The sequence below is a fragment of the Dermochelys coriacea genome, chromosome 1, assembly GCF_009764565.3.
Source record: "Dermochelys coriacea isolate rDerCor1 chromosome 1, rDerCor1.pri.v4, whole genome shotgun sequence".
NCBI lineage: Eukaryota > Metazoa > Chordata > Testudines > Dermochelyidae > Dermochelys > Dermochelys coriacea.
In genome coordinates, this window is record NC_050068.2 from 115,598,350 (window position 1) to 115,611,503 (window position 13,154).

The following is a 13,154-nucleotide window of genomic DNA, read 5'->3' on the forward strand; positions in this document are numbered from 1 at the left end:
ACTACTGAGAGAAGGGCTAATCAAATACAGGCTCTCCTGCTGATGAGCTGAACAAAGTATCCAGATGTTTCTGCCTTCTAGGCTAATGAAATGTCATGGATGTTTTTACCTCCATCTAGATGAAGAACTAATTCCATCATGGTCATGATCCAGGTAGTCCTTGTTTGTTTGATACTGGTTACTTAAGCATCACTGTGCTGAGCCCAGGGGAGACAGACAGACAGACACACGTCTTGCTAAACAAAACTACTGTATGAACCTGTTAGAGATGCATTGCTGTTGCAAGCCCACTATTGGAGTCTACTTCTGTGTCTTCCCTATCACAATGTAGAGAGTGAAATGGAAATTGATGAATCTTGCAGAAAAAATCCATCTTACATTGTCCTGGATATAAAAGCTGGCCAAAATATTTTTTTGTTTATCACTAAGAGGACCCATTGGCATTAAATTACTTAATGAGATGTCTATTGCAATTAAAAAAGCTATAACATTTATATTAACATTTTAAAGCTTGGTTATTCTGGGATTGGCTGTTTACATGAGTTTAAATGGGTGATAATGAACATGATGAAGTGTTCCATATTAAAACATAGTACTGTGTAACTGCCTAGTAATATCCTAATATTAAACTATACAGAATAACTTACAAGACAGTGTAAAAGCTTCATATTTAGATTTAGCCCATCTTGAGTCTCAAATAATGGACTTGTGATTAAATATGAATACAAATGAAAGAATGCATTTGCATGTAAGCTTACAACATATATTTTCATGATACATTTGTTTCAAGAAGCTTACAGTATACCTTGAATGATGATATATCCATTTTCAGAAACAGCACGCGTTAATTTAAAGATACTGTGTAATTACTTTTCAGCAACGTTTTACAGCTTTACCATACTTGCACCTTTTCTTGAATGCTAGATACCAGTACATGATACAAGAAAGCATACTCTAGCAGGCTCACTAGCAAACTCTTTTTATGGTCCTAAACTGATATCTGACACATTTAACAATATGCATACAGAGGCAAGGAATTAGGTTTATTGATGCAGCTTTTGTGAATAAATTCAGAGAAAATTTTTTTGCAAAGAAATACCTTACAGCATAGTCCATTCTTTTGTTTGCTTTATAGTAACTTATGTACTGGTATATACAGAATATAAGCAGAAGTTTCCCTTTACATATGTACATTTCCTTACACTGTTCATTTTTATTATACAATCTTTTCTGAAGCACCCATTACCGTAGTATCTGGGCATCAGTTAACATATGTTTTGATGTGACAATAATTTACACCAGGAGGAACAAAACTCTGCAGAAGCTTTGCCAATTTAATCTAGTCATTCAGGAGAATGCTATTCACAGCTGGGCCCAATTTGCTGGTTTAGCGGGAAGCTCACTGCAAGAGGTGGTCTTTCATCTCATCATAAGGGAAGACTTGGACTGAGTGTGTAGCTGTGAGTTCCAGAGGTGAGGGCATTTAGATGAGACTGCCCTGGCTCTAGCTTCAGAAAATTAAAACCTGGTTCTATTGATCTTATCTAGGGCTGGCCAAAAAACAAAAAAGCCATTTTGTGAAAAAAATTGAGGTTTTGACATTTGTTTTTGTTCTGCAGTGGAATGAAACTGAGACCTTTTGAATTTTTTTGCCAAAAAAACAGAGCAGGAGAGGGTGAACACAGCCCTCTATCCCAGAATAGCCAGTAACCCAGTGGCCAAGGGTATGCTCCTTTTGTGTGGGAGAAACAGGTTAAAGCTCCTACTCTGCCTGAGTTTGAGGAGGAACTTGAACCTAGGTCTTCTGCTTCCATCCTGGTTATGTGAAATCTGCACTGAAACTGATACATTTCTGTGAAAAATTTGGGTTTTGATGAATCAGCATTTTCTGATGGAAAAACAATTTGTCAGAAAAAGTGTGACTGACTCTAGTGTTAACATCCCTGATGAACACAGTTGCCATAGCAGGAGATGCCTGAATAGTGAGAGAGGCAGTCCTTTAGATAGGCAGGCCTAAATTGACTTTCAACTCACAAAAAGACCAGGACCTTGAAATTTAACCAGAACTGGATGTGCTGCTAATGCAGAGCGTGTAGTTTTTGTGTGATAGTAATTTGACACTCCACTCAGTAGGCAAGTTGCTGTTTATTGAACCTATCACAGTTTCTGGATGGCTTTCAGGGTCAACTCTGGAAAGAGAGAAGTGAAATAATCCAGCCTTATGCTGATCAAATCATGCATCATTGTGGCCAGGCCCATTATCCAAGAAGTAAGGTATGCAGTCTCTATCTGCATGTCCAGCAACATTGATAAATCTGGAAACATCCCAAAGTTTCACACCGTCTCGACAACTGGTGAGGTCCTGGCTTATGCTGGTTCCTACAATACCTTCTCTCCTTTTAGTAGCATATTTCTTGCAACTTTATCACTTTTCCAAAGTTGAGGAAGTTTTGAAAAATGACAGAATGGGAAAAGGAAAAAAAGAAACAGGAATAAGTGAAAAAAATCTAGTCATAATTCATCCTCTGAGATGAGAGGCTTCAAAAGGAAAAATGGAGGAGAAATGGAAAAAAAAATTCCCAATTTTCAGTTTGAAAAAAACAAACAAAATTTAATTTAAAAACTAAGAGAAATTTTTCATTTGTTCTGAAACCTCCCATGAGAGATTTTGAAACCTGTGAGATTTCATTGTTCGTAAAACCGCATTTTAAACAGGAAAATTTTTTAGTTGAGAAATCTTCCACCAGCCTTAATGTTGCACCTGGTCCATATCTCTATAATGGAATGAACAAGAATCCAACAAACACTCCTGAGCTTTGGGGAACTTTGGACCTAAATTTGAACTTTTGGCTCAAGATTAGTTCTAATGTAGACTAAGGAACATTATGAAATGACATGATTATGAGATGACAAGGAACATGATGAGAGACAGAATTTAAGAGAAACAGAAGGAGCAACAGGAAAAAAAATTGTACTGAGGATGGACAATGAGAAGTAGGAACATTTTAATATTATCTGACAGTTTTGTAAACTTGGGAAAATAAATATGCATTCAGAGAGCGTGCAATTGAATATTCTATATTGTCCGGTGAATTTTCCCAAATGCAGGAGGCATTATTTTCTTACAGGGGCATTTTCCTGTAAGGTGTTTTGTGCCAAAAAAGAGCAAAAACCACCTTGAACAATAAAAATTAAAAAGCAATAATTCTGGACATAGTGTTGCATTTAAAATCATACAATCATACAAGGATAAATCTAACCCATACACTTTTCAGTTAGTAAATATCCTTCATAGAGCTATGCAGTCCTTGCTTGGTCTTACAGTCTAGACTACAATTCTTTACTTGCATTGTACTCAAGACTGAGTTAGGGCTGCAGGATTCGGTACTAAGTGTTTCACTTCACGAGAGACAGGTTTAACCTGGCACAACTACCTTCTGAACAAAACCCTTTTATTACTACAGTTTGTAAAAATCGTATGTGTATGTTCCCACTGGGCCTCTGAATAAAGTCTGGAGAAAAACCACAGAGGCAATAGTCCTGCTGCTGCAGGATGCTGAACCTCTCTGAACCTTTGGATGTTCATTCCCCTCTCACTAGTTTCTTCCTGTCCAGTTTTCCATCGTTTTCATGTTCAATTCTGAACAGTGATGTTATTGTCACATATTTTTTTACACCAGCAAGATAGATAAAAATCTACTTCTGACATCAAACCAGCCTATTTAAGACACAGGAAACAAACAGTTTTTAAACCACTGCTCACTGAAAAGTCAAAACAATCTAGTACATGTAACAGGCTTCACATGAAGGTCCACACAAGTTTATTCAACATTTTGGATATCACCTTGTACAGAGGAATCATGCGGCTTTTGGGAACATAGGAATAGATTTATGGGTCCATTTATTCTAGGATCTTGTCTCAGACAATGACCAGGATTAGATGCTTCAGAAGGCAGCACAATAAACCCTGCAATGGACAGTTATGGAATCATCTGACCCTAAATTCTTCTTCCTAATTCCAGACAGCCAATGAGTGGCTTATATTGTGAAGCATGGGGCTTTATTACCCCCATTCCTCTTTTTTAATCCTACTTAATGCAACTAGGGATTTTATCATCATACACATAAATCTCTAAACTCTTATTTGAATTCTTATTTGAATGAGATTTTGGACTCGATCTATTTGAGCAATGAGTTCCCCAGTCTAATTATGTGTTGTGTTTCAGAGTATCAGCCGTGTTAGTCTATATCCGTAAAAAGAGAAGGAGTACTTGTGGCACCTTAGAGACTAACAAATTTATTAGAGCACAAGCTTTTGTGAGCTACATGCATCCGATAAAGTGAGCTGTAGCTCACGAAAGCTTATGCTCTAATAAATTTGTTAGTAGCTAAGGTGCCACAAGTACTCCTTTTCTTTGTGTGTGTTGTGTGAATTCTCCCCCCTTTTATCATTTTAAATGATTCATTATGAATTATTCACCTATCTTAGAATAAAATAAAATGCACATTGTGGAACTTTAATGGTTCTTAAAAGAATTGGGTGAATTAGTCATAGCAAATAACTTATACGTAAGGACATAATAATGACCATACTGGTCCATCTAGCCCAATATCCTGTCTTCCGACAGTGGCCAGTGTCAGATGTTTCAGAGGCAATGAACAAAATAGGACAATTATTGAATGATTCATTCCGTCATCCAGTCCCAGCTTCTAGCAGTCAGAGGTTCAGAGACACACAGATCATGGGGTTTCGTCCCTGACCATCTTGGTTAATTGCCATTGATGGACCTATTCTTCATGAACTTATCTAATTATTTTTGAACCCAGTTATACTTTTGGCCTTCACAACATCCTCTGACAACAAGTTTCACAGGTTGATGGCACATTGCGTGAAGTATTTTCTCTATTTGTTTTATACCTTCTGCCTATTAATTTAATTGGGTGACTTGGTTCTTATGGTATGTGAATGGGTAAATAACACTTCCTTATTCACTGTTTCCAAACCATGATTTTATCAACCTCTATCCTATCCGTCCTTAGTCGTCTCTTTTCTGCATCGCAAACAAGGGGAAAAAATTCATAGGGATGAGCTGCCGCCAAACTGGATGAACAAACATCTTAAACATGTTATTAAGAGAAAGCAGAAAGTCTACAAGGAATAGAAGATGAGAAAGATCAGCAAGGAAAGCTACCTCTTGGAGTTCAGAAAGTGTAGGGAAAAAGTGAAAACTACCAAAAGCCAAGCCAAGCTGGACATTGCAAAGGAAATTAAAACCAAAAGTAAAAAGTTCTATAGCCAAATAAATAAAAAGAAAACAAGGAAAGAAGAAATGGGACCACTAACTACTCAGGATGGGGTGGAGAGTAAAGACAATCTAGGCATGGCCCAACACCTAAATTAATACTTCCCCTCAGTGTTTAATAAAGGAGGTGTAGTGGCAGGGTGGTTAACAGAAAAGAGGATAAGGGAAGTAAAAATTACCACACCTGAGGTGGAAGTCAAATGCAAATAGCTTAATGGCACCAAATTGGGGGGCCCAGATAGTCTCCATACAAGAGTATTAAAGAAACTAGCACATGAAATTGTAACTCCCACAGCAAGGATTTTTAATGAGTCAATAAATTTGGGAGTCATACCCTATGATTGGAGAATTGTGAATATAATACCTATTTTTAAGTAAGGGAAAAAATCCAGGAAATTACAGGCCTGTTAGTTTGACATCAATTATATGCAAGGTCTTGGAACAAATTTTGAAAGAGAAAGTAGTTGAGGACATAGAGGTAAATGGTAACTGAATAAAATACACCATGGTTTTACAAAAGATCAGATTGTGCCAGACCAACCTGAGCTCTTTCTTTGAGAATATAAATTATTTTTTTAGACAAAGGAAATGCAGTAGATCTGTTTTACCTGGATCTCAGAAAGGCATTTGGTACAGTTGCACATGAGACATTATTAGTTAAATTGGAGAAGATGGGGATTAACATGAGAACCAAAAGGTGGATAAGGAACTGGTTAGAGGAGACTACAACAGGTCATAATGAAAGGTGAACTGTCAGGCTGGAGGGAGGTTACTAGTGAAGTTCCTCAAGGGTCGGTCTTGGGGCCAATCTTATTTTACATTTTCATTCATGACCTTGTCACAAAAAGTGGGAGCATGCTAATGAAATCTGTGGATGATACAAAGTTGGGAGGTATTGCCAGTATGGAGGAGGATGACCTGGCTGACCTTGAAAACTGGAGTAATATAAATGGAATGAAATTTAATACTGCAGAGTCATGCATTTAGGGACTAACAACAAGAATTTTTGCTATAAGCTGGGGACATATCAGTTGGAAGTGACAAAGGAGGGAAAAAACCTGGGTGTATATTGGTTGACCAAAGGATGACTATGAGCTTTTAGTGTGATGCAAACATGAAAAAGGCTAATGCAATTTTTGGATGCATCAGGCTAAGTATTTCCGGTAGAGACCAGGAAGTGTTATTGGCATTACACAAAGCACTGGTGAGACCTCATCTGGAATATTGTGTGCAGTTGTGGTCTCCCATGTTTAAGAAATATGTATTTAAACTGGAACAGGGGTAGGGAAGGGCTACTAAGATGATCAGAGGAATGGGAAACCTACTTTATGAGAGGAGACTCAAGGAGCTTGGCTTGTTTAGCTGAACCAAACAAAGGCTGAAGGGAGATATGATTGCTCTCTGTAAATACATCAATGGGATACATTCCAGGGAGGGAAAGGAGTTATTAAGTTAAGTGCCAATGTTAACACACGAAGAAATGGATATAAACTGGCCATCAATAAGTTTAGGCTTGAAATTAGATGAAGATTTCTAACCATCAGAGGAGTGAAGTTCTGGAACAGTCTTTGAAGGGGAGCAGTGGGGGCAAAAAAAACCTAACTGGCTTCAAGACTGAGCTTGATAAGTTTATGGAGAGGATGGTATGATGAGATTGCCTGCAGTGGCATGTGGCCCATTTGTGACTGCTAGTAGCAAATATCTCCATTGGCGGTTGATAGGACACTAGATCAGAGAGGGCTTTGAGTTACTACAGAGAATTCTTTCCCAGATGTCTTGCTAGTGGGTCTTGCTGACATGCTCAAGGTTCAACTGATCACCATATTTGGGGTTGGGAAGAAATTTCCTCCCAGGTCAGATTGGCAGAGACATTGGGGGTTGTTCACCTTCCTCTGCAGCATGGTTATGGGTCACTTGCTAGTTTAAACTAGAGTAAATGGTGGATTCTCTTTAACGTCATGGCTTTAAATCTTGATTTTAGAACTTCAGTAACTTAGCCAGAGGTTATGGGTCTATTACAGGAGTGGGTGGGCAAGGTCCTGTGGCCTGTGATGTGCAGGAGGTCAGACTAGATGATCATGATGGTCCCTTCTGGCCTTAAAGTCTATGAGTCTAAGCTGAACAGTCTGACTCTTTTTAAACTCTCCTCATATGGAAATTGTTCCATACCCCTCATCATTCTTGTGTTTCTCTGTACTTTTTCCAATTCTATTATATATTTTTTGAGATGGGGTTGAACAGAACTGCACATAGTATACAAGGTGTGGGCATACCTTAGCTTTATAAAGTAGCATTATGATATTTTCTGTCTTATTATCTATCCCTTTCCTAATTGTTACTAACATTCTGTACACTTTTTTGATTGCCACTTTACATTGAGCAGATGTTTTCAGAGAACTATCCAAGATGATTCCAAAATCTTTTTCTTGAGTGGTAACAGCTAATTTAGACCTCATCATTTTGTATGTATAGCTGGGGTTATGTTTTCCAATGTGCATTACTTTGCACTTATAAACACTGAATTTCATCTGCCATTTTGTTGCCCAGTAACCCAGTTTTGTGAGATTCCTTTGTAATTCTTTGCAGTCATCTTTGAACTTAACTATCTTGAGTAATTTTGTATAGTCTGAAAACTTTGCCACCTGATTTTCCATCTCCTTTTCCATATCATTTATGGATATGTTGCATAGCACTATGCCAGAACAGATCATTGGGAGATCCCACTATTTACCTCTCTCCACTGTGAAAACTAATCATTTATTCCTACCCTTTGTACCCCATCTTTTAATCAATTAATTTCTTTCTCTTTGCTGTTCAAAATTGTTCAGACAAACTTTGAGTTTCACAAATGTGTTCTTTATATAAAATTATTGGCAACTGTTTTATGCAGCAGACAAATTTTAGCCTATGGATTGCTTTTGAGCTGTATTTGCCATATATATTTTTATCTCTCAGTAACTGGTCAATGGGATGATGGTTGTCTACAGGGCAAGGCAATTTCCAGGTCTGGGAAAATCCCTAAAGGGTCAGAGAGGGATACTGATGGAAGAGAATGGTGACATGGTCATGGAGAGAATGGCCTACACCTCTATCATTCAAGTGAAAAAGGCAGTCAACCTCCCAATAAATTCCTTCTCACCCTTCAAGGGGCTCTTCTCTTCTACAGCCAAGCTAGGGATGAAAGAGCAACCCCTGAGGTCTATGAAGTAGAAGAGCAGTATTTCATGCTCTGCACATACAAGATCCTTTGGGTTGGGCCCTAGTGGCAATTCCTTTTATGATGGATGCTGCACCTGTTAACAAAGTGATGAACTTTTCTCTGTCAAGTGCTCCAGCTCATCCTTGTGATGAGCCCACAGGTGAGCTCAAAATGCACAGGTGCCCATGTTAATAGCAAAGGGACCTCAGCTCAGCTGCCTTCTGCAGGCTCCAGGGGTCTTGTTCCCCTACTATCTCTGTGAAATGGGCCCAAATAGATGGTGAGTAGGTCCACTTCTCCTTTCCTTCTTCAATTTCCTCTTCCTCCCTTTTCTCTTTTCCTCTGCCTCCAACTAGTATCTTTTTTCACCTTGCTCTGAATTGACACTCACCATCCTTCACTAACCCCACAAATGAATCTCTTAAAGGGCTGTTACAGTATCACTTCTGTGCAAAAAGGATTTTCATCAATGAATTTCTGCTACAAGGTGAAAATTTGTTTTTTAGGTACATGTGTACAAACAAAATGTCACTGGTATGACTTCAAGGAAACTGAACACAAAATTCAGTACAATATTGAAAATACAGCAAAATGAAAATTTGCTTCTAATTTATTAAAATATTTGTGAACATTTATTGTCAGTGTAAGCTACCAAAGGTGTGCATATTTTTCATTTTTGGGAGGAGTTTTACAATGTTGAAATTTCTTCCGTTCCAGAATGGAATGCAAACAAAATTTTTAGAAATTTCTCACAAACTGATATGCTGAAAATCTTTTAAATCAGGTTGAAAACCTTTTATTTCTACAAAATTGAATGTCTTGTTCTGATCTGGATTTCTTTCATTTTATGTTACAGTTTATAGTTATATAGTATATAATATAATTTGACCAAAAAGATTGCAGGGGAAGATTTCACTTTTTTTTCTTTCAGTTTTTCATTTTTAAATGAATTTTCATTAAAGGCAACATGTCTTCACAAAACATTTCACTTTCAACTAATCTGCAAAAAGAAAAGGAGTATGAAGTGAGCTGTAGCTCACGAAAGCTTATGCTCTAATAAATTTGTTAGTTTCTAAGGTGCCACAAGTACTCCTTTTCTTTTTGCGAATACAGACTAACAGGGCTGCTACTCTGAAACTAATCTGCATTTTCTGATCAGCTTTATAATCCACCTTTACATGATGTGTCTCTCTGTCCCCTTCTAGTGGCCTGATTACAAACAGGTTTAGAAGTGCTACATCTGGGTCTTTTAGTTCATGCAGTAAAAGCATCCAGAGGTCTGGAGTTCAATCCCTGATTCTAACAACCTACCCTAGGGCATCACTTTACATAATATTTGCTCAGCTCTAGTTCTTACTGTCATTTAACTTCTGTTAACTATGTGGGCGCAATTATCATTTGCTCTGCTTTCACACCGCTCTGGCAGGTAAATATAAATATAAATGCACACTTTAAGGCTCCTTTCCACTGGTAGAATGGTGTAAAGATGCTTTAGTGCAAAAGAGAATTCTGCCTTATTACTTTACCACTTAAATATTGAGGATCATTCTGAACACTGGAGAAAGCACTTATTTAGCAGCGAAAGCATTTGTCTATAGAATTTAATTTCTTTAGCTTAATTAAAATTGACATTAACTACTCCAAGCCTTTAAATTTTGATTCATTTAATATAAACATCAAAATGCTTAAAAGAAATCATGAATTTGAGAACTAACCCACATGATAAAACTGCAGAAAGGTGAAAGTCTTTGCCTTTTCTGTCTTAAAGAGTCCCACCAGAAATGGCATGTGCAGAAATGGCATGTGCAGAAACCAGGGGGAAAATGCAGAACAAAGTCAATGCACTTAAAAGTGAAGAGATGAAGGAGAGATTAATGGAATACTACAAACAGTGCTCCAGTCCACAGCAGGAGTCATATGTGCACCTGCATTGCAATTTTTGTTTTCATTTTTCAATTTACAAATATCACTGGCAAAAGTTGAGAACATTTCTTTTGCTGTGGGTGTGAGGCTGAATATTGTCCTGACCTATGCACAGCTGAAATGGTGACTTAGCTTGGGCAAACTGTGGAATAAGGTTTGTTAGGGATTTGCAAATATAGAAAAAGGAGGAATCCGTAATCTGACAGTGATTACTGAATTTCTGCAACCTATGATTAAGGCTTGAAAAGAAGTTAAATTCACTCTTTTGAGTCTAACAGATGCATCAGATGTGAACATGGAAGAAATCACATTTCTGATTGTGAAGTATTCCATAAAAATCACAGGAAAGGGAACTGAAAAACAGCAGAAATAAAGATTTTGATCCAGTTTAAGTCCACACATGGTGATGCATTATTGAACAGTTATTTCTTCCAGTTAATCATTACATGCACTCCTACACTCTTAAAAACAACATGAGGAATACTTTTTGGACAGAGAAGAAAACTGCACACAATAGATATTTGAGTGAGAAGTGTAAGAACCAACAAAATAACAGTTCTCCATTCTGCACAGAAACTATATTTCTTTACAACTAGGTTATTACATGAGTAATTTCAGAGCATTAGTATATATTGTGTTATTCTGTACAGCTCTTGTACAGAGACAATTCAATAAATGAAAAGTCTGAATTCTAAGTATTATTATTATTTTTGTTCATATTTGCTTTGTGATGCCAGATTCTTTTGATTGCTTCAGTCCTACAAAAATCCCCTGTTGTTTATTGTAAATAACAAGTTGTTTTATTTCTTTTGGTTTGCAACTTTCATTTTCTTCTGTTGCTATAATTTCCATCATTAACATGAACACACTTTAATACAAAAGTGGTCTTATATGTAACTGTACCCTCCTCTGATATGTTGGCTATAGAAATATTCCAGGTGATGTGAAACCAGTGGGAAGCAAATCACCCCACCCTCTCACCAAAGGGACCTGAACTATCCATGGTGTATTTTAGGTCCATTTATGATGGGGTGGGAAATGCATGCCTGTATAAATTTCTGATTGCACCCTTTTGCTACCTGTATTTACATATTAAATTAGAAAACTATTTAGCAGCACAGCTAACTTGATTGCCAGTGAAATATCAAATTTTTCTTATTATATCATTATGCCATGGTACATCCACAAAGGAATCCTGTAATTGTACTAAAAAGTGTCATAGGCAATGGCACACTTTGTGTTTAGTAGCTCAGACTTATTAGTTTCACATGCTGAACTAAAGCATTAGCATTCTTTAAAATTTTCCCTCTGAACTGAGATTTCCAACTTGGGTTGAAACTTGGTGGGGCTAGGGTGGGGGGAAGAGGAGAAGGGAGTTGTGACTTCTCACAACAATAATGAATCTCATTTTCGTACAGCAGAAGAATGCTGTATGCCATGGTGCCAAACTTATTCTGTGGAGAGAGACAAATTGCATTTTTAATTGTTCTCTGTTAGCCAACTCTTCAAAGCTAGAGCCATTTACTACACTCAGTCCATATTCGTAGATTCATGGATTTTAAAGGCCATTGTGATAATCTAGTCTGATCTCCAGGCTCTTGCATAACACTGTCCTAGGACTTTCCTGTATTAATTCTTGCTGCCATAAATCCTCAATATACTCCACTGATGAGAGTGGATGGTTTGCACATAGATCAAGGGTAGAATATGACTCTTTTATAGTAACTAAAGGTTTAGTTAGTAATTTTGCTGTTCCATTCAAAATCACTCAGTATAGAAAATATGATGCAAGACACTTTTAGGATTACCATTATTTCTGCCCTTTGTTTATTTATAAGTTGATTTATCTGAACAATTGCATGTGTAAAATTAGGCACAAGAGCATACCTACCTTAAATCTGTCCTTTAAAGGTCCATCACTAGGTTTCAAAGTCAACACCCTATTGAAATAAATGAAATCAGTTCATACCTCACTCAGCCTTTGGTTCATGCTGTTTAATAGATGACTACATCAGTTCCAATTCAAAATATTTTCTTTTCAACCATAATGGGCTAGAAACCTAGTCTTAAAATGAAAGTTTGCATGCTACATAATCTGAATCAGCCATGGGGCTTGGATAAACCATACGTTTGACATTTCCTATGTGTAGGAATCATTCAATCAAACATTGAAATGTAGCCCCTTCTGAACTGGGATGTGGCAGCTGTTTAAGGAGCCAGGCTCACAAAGTACTGACAACATCCCGTTGAATTCAGAAGGAGCAGAATATGTCCAGCAGCTCACAGTAAAGATTCAGTATTTCACATGCCTAGATCCTAATTGCATACAACAACATTAACATCCTATCACATCTCCTGATCTCCCTTGTACCCAATCTCATCCTTTCCCTTACCCTCTCCTTTGACTCTCCTCTGGCTGTTTCACCTCACAATACAAAGATACTTTAGTCTCTTCCATTTTGAGAAAAAAAAGCATCCTTGATCCCACTTACCTTTCCAACTACCACCTCATCTTCTTTCTCCCTTTCATCTCTAAATGCACTGTATGTACTGTCTACAGCTGCTGTCTGGAGTTCCTCTCCTCTAATTCCATCTTAAACCCTTTACAATCTGACTTCTGCCTCTTTCACCCTACTGAAACGACTCCTACTAAAGTCTCCAATGACCTCTTTCTCAACAAATCTCAGAACCAGTCTTCATCCTCATCCGCCTTGATCTGTCAGTCACCT

The 13,154-nt window shown here is 37.5% G+C and overlaps 1 long non-coding RNA gene across 1 annotated transcript in view; it reads right to left on the reverse strand.

Moving 5' to 3' along the window:
- Window positions 1–929: 929 nt before the first annotated feature.
- Window positions 930–13,154, reverse strand: part of LOC119843495 — a 178,105-nt gene continuing 165,880 nt past the window's right edge. The window contains exon 6 of the long non-coding RNA XR_006280675.1: window positions 930–2,428. This is a non-coding gene — a long non-coding RNA (uncharacterized LOC119843495). The remainder of the gene's footprint in view (window positions 2,429–13,154) is intronic.